Source organism: Dromiciops gliroides, chromosome 3 (assembly GCF_019393635.1).
Source record: "Dromiciops gliroides isolate mDroGli1 chromosome 3, mDroGli1.pri, whole genome shotgun sequence".
NCBI classification, from domain to species: Eukaryota; Metazoa; Chordata; class Mammalia; order Microbiotheria; family Microbiotheriidae; genus Dromiciops; species Dromiciops gliroides.
This window is the reverse complement of record NC_057863.1, coordinates 318,116,280-318,120,294: the sequence shown is the minus strand read 5'-3', so window position 1 is coordinate 318,120,294 and position 4,015 is coordinate 318,116,280.

Genomic DNA, 4,015 nt, shown 5'->3' with positions numbered 1-4,015 from the left:
ATTAATTCTTTTGTCTCATGTTGTTTTGCATTTCTGATTTCTTGAAATATAGCTCTTGAGAACCAAGCTTTGTTAAAGTTCTTTGTGATTGAAATGGAGCTACTTGAATTATGCCTTTAAACATAAATCACTCTGGCTTTCAGTGATTGGCCAATAATAGGTCCCAGCCCAAGGCTCACTTACTCATTTTATGGGCTTTGATGTTTCAAAGTAAGTGTAAGCAATTGTTTCTCTTCTGGCCAGAAACTCTGACTGATTCTTTTGTGAAGGCAAACTATGCCATGTTTTGCCTCAATTCTTACCTAGCCTTTAATTACTTAATGGACTTTGCCTCAGACAAAATGAGTTATGGGAAAAACCTTAGCTTAAAAAGACCAAGGTCTTCCACTCCATCCAGGGCCATTGTCTTGACCTATGTCTTGCCACTAGACACTGCTGACTGGAGGAGAGGGTAAGACTGATATCTTTGCACAGTTCTGCCTCACTTAAATCTAAGTCACTTGCGAGTCAAGACATCAGCCTCCTGATGTCATTGGTTCTCTTCAAAAATGAAGGATGAACAACAATAACAAGATCAGAGGTTCTTATACTAAGGTCCATGGAATAATGTCAGGAAGTCCATGAACTCAGATTGAAAAAAATTATATATGTTTATTTTAATTAAACTTAGATTTCCTTTGTAATAATCTGTATTTTGTTTTATGCATCTAAAAACATTATTTTGAGGAATCCACAGGCTTCAGCAGATTTCCACAAAGGTCTAGCAAAAAAAAAAATAGTTACAAAATCTTGATATATATTCTCAGTTATTATCATGCTAACAATAATTACAGTAACAAAAACGTAGACCAAGCACCATGTACAATCAGTAAAAACATTTGATCAGAACAGAAAAAGAAATAGGAGATATTAGAAACATTCTCAGCAGCTACTCTTTGAATGAACACTTTCCTAATTTTCACTTTCATAGCATAGTTAAGAGAGGGAGCTTGACTTTACCAAGGTTCCTCCTTGAAATCTTGGGAAAAACATCTTAGCAGCTATAGCTCTGTCCTTTTATAGATCTTGGTCTTTATTCAAAAGCACCTGCATGTATGGCAGCCCCCATAGTATTACTGCCTAATCTCACAGCCAGCAGCCTGCCAAGAAGGCAATCTGTCTTTCACTGTGGTTCACTTCTATATCTTTGCCAACTCAGGACTGCCCAGATACTGTATCTTGACTTCCCTATTCAAGTGTCATCTCCTTGAGTTATCTCTTTTTTCCCAGGAATTGTAGAATTGTACCTTTTCTCCACTAAAAAGAAACACCCTCTGGACCCAATTTCTTTTTGGGGGGGGAGGACAATGAGGGTTAAGTGACTTGCCCAGGGTCACAGAACTAATTATTGTCAAGCTTTTGAGGCCAGATTTGAACTCAGGTCCTCCCGAATCCAGGGTTGGTGCTTTATCTACTTCATCACCTAGCTGGTCCCTGACCTCATACCTTTGGCTGGGAATAGAAGTCCTAGTTACACAGCACTAATCAGACACAGTACATACTGAGAAATGTGGGTTTGATGTTCTCCAATTCCCTTCCCCACAATTATAGAATGTGTGAAATCTTTGAAGAATATAAAAAAGTTCTTATATTAATCAGGTAACTTAAACTGGTAATGAATACATTGTTCTCGTTGGGCAGTTAGGGTTTTTTTATGTTTTTTTTTGGGGGGGGGCAATGAGGGTTAAGTGACTTGCCCAAGGTAACACAGCTAGTAAGTGTCAGGTGTCTGAGGCTGGATTTGAACTCAGGTCCTCCTGAATCAAAGGCCAGTACTTTATCCACTGCACCACCTAGCTGCCCCTGGGCAATTAGTTTTTATCTTTGCTATTTCCCTAAGGTTTGGATAAGCTGGCATTCAATATTCAAAATAGAGGGGTTTTGTGAGGAGATTTTTTTTTTCTATCTGAAGTCTGGAGAATAGCTAATGTAGGAGATAGGGGAGAGTAGAAATTACTGCTGAACTTGGCTAGCATTTTTATCAGTAATGTGTTGTTCCCCTCCCCCCCCCAGACAGTACTTAAGACATTCAGTTTTAAATAGAGTTGTAAAGGGGAAATCCCTTATGCTTAGGAATAATGAATGGTGTTCTACTGTATTAGGATGCAGACAGAAATCCTCCCCTTTCCCTTTGATTTTGGGTTAATATCTAGTTTCCAACTCCAGAGTTTCAAACATATTATGAATATGGCATTGCCTAAAATGAAGATGCAGCTAATTTATACCAAAAATTATTGGGAACATATTTTGATGCTTTGTTTCCTCTTTTGCTTAAAAAGACCAAATTTCTGCTTAAAGAGACAAATGTCAGAACTTGACTGAAAATATACATGTGTTTCTTTGTTCTCCTACCTACCAAATTTAAATATTTTCATCTTGTGTCTTTTTGGCAAAAAGTATATTTCTCATTGCTTAAAGACATAATACATAACTAATGCAGAAATATGTTTAATGTTATATACCAGATTACATGCTGTCTAGGGAAGGTGGGGAGGGAGGGAGAAAAATTTGAAATTGGAAATCTTATCTAAACAAAGGTTGAAAACTTAAATAAATATTTTTTTAAAAAAAGACATAATAAGTAAACATATTCCTTCACTCGAATTCATAGCCATCTCTACACTGTGGCACTTCATGTGTTCTTAAAAGTATAAATCCTCTTTGATCAAAGAGCATGTTTTCTTTGACCTCAAAAAATTTTAGTTCTTTTGCAGTTTTTCATTTATGTTTTTTTTCTATTCATGTATCTAGCATTTATCATATTGATGCCATATAATAAATGCTTATTGATGATTTAGTGATAAAGCTGTACTTTCTTCCTCTCAGGTCATTATCTCTGTCTCCTTTCCTTGGAAATCTGTACACCATGGCTGGAACCCTTGTATCCTGATAGAAATTTCATTTTCTCTTGGTCTGATCCAGGCCTCTATGTCACTTTCCAAATATTTCCATTCTGCCATGTCTATCCCTTTCCCCATCCTTTTCAGTTCCCATTTATAGATTTTCTTCCTCCATTAGAATACAATAACTCTTTGAGAGTAGGGACTATCTTATTTCCTTGTATTTGTAGACTCAGAACAGTACCTAGAACATAATAAGTGCTTAATAGATGCCCTTTCTTTCTTGCATTTTCTTATGGCAACAATGCCCTTGATAATAATAATAATTATCTTACTTTTTTTTTTTTTGGTCAGGGCAATGAGGGTTAAGTGACTTGCCCAGAGTCACATAACTAGTAAGTATCAAGTGTCTGAGGCCGCATTTGAACTCAGGTCCTCCTGAATAGAGGTCTGATGCTTTATCCACTGAACCACCTTACTGCCCCTTACCTTACATTTTAAGATCTTTTATTTTTCCCTCTGAGTTCAAAAATTTCATCAATTATTAGTTTTTTCTCATAAGTTCTTTATAAATACAAGGTAGAGGAGAGGATGAGACTTTCTAGTTTTCTTACTAGATGGAATTTGCAGATGAAGTGTTTGAGGTTGACACTTCCTTCACAACTTCAAGGTTTAGAGAGGTACCACAAGCACTGGGATTCAATGCCATGGTGAGGGTTCCAGTGCCATTGTTCCAGATTCAGGTCTTAAAAACAGGTCTCCTTGGCTCCAAGACCAATTCCCTCTCCAGTATGCCATTTTATACATAAAGTCAATGACTGGTAAAATTGCCTTTAAAAGATTGTATGGGGATCCAAATAACTCCATAGGAAAATGCCCAGAGCAGCAAAATTCACAGAAGAATGTACTGAAATCATCTTCTAACCAAGAATGGCTTGGAAGGTCAGAAGGAGGGAGATGCTGTGCTAATACAGGAGTCAAGCCCAACCCCATAGTCACCCTGACACAGATCCAGTCCCAGGAAGGCCTCACGAGAAAAGCAGACCCCCAGAGCCTCTGTTTTTTTGTTTGTTTGTTTGTTTTGGGGTTTTTTGCAGGCCAATGAGGGTTAAGTGACTTGCCCAGGGTCACACAGC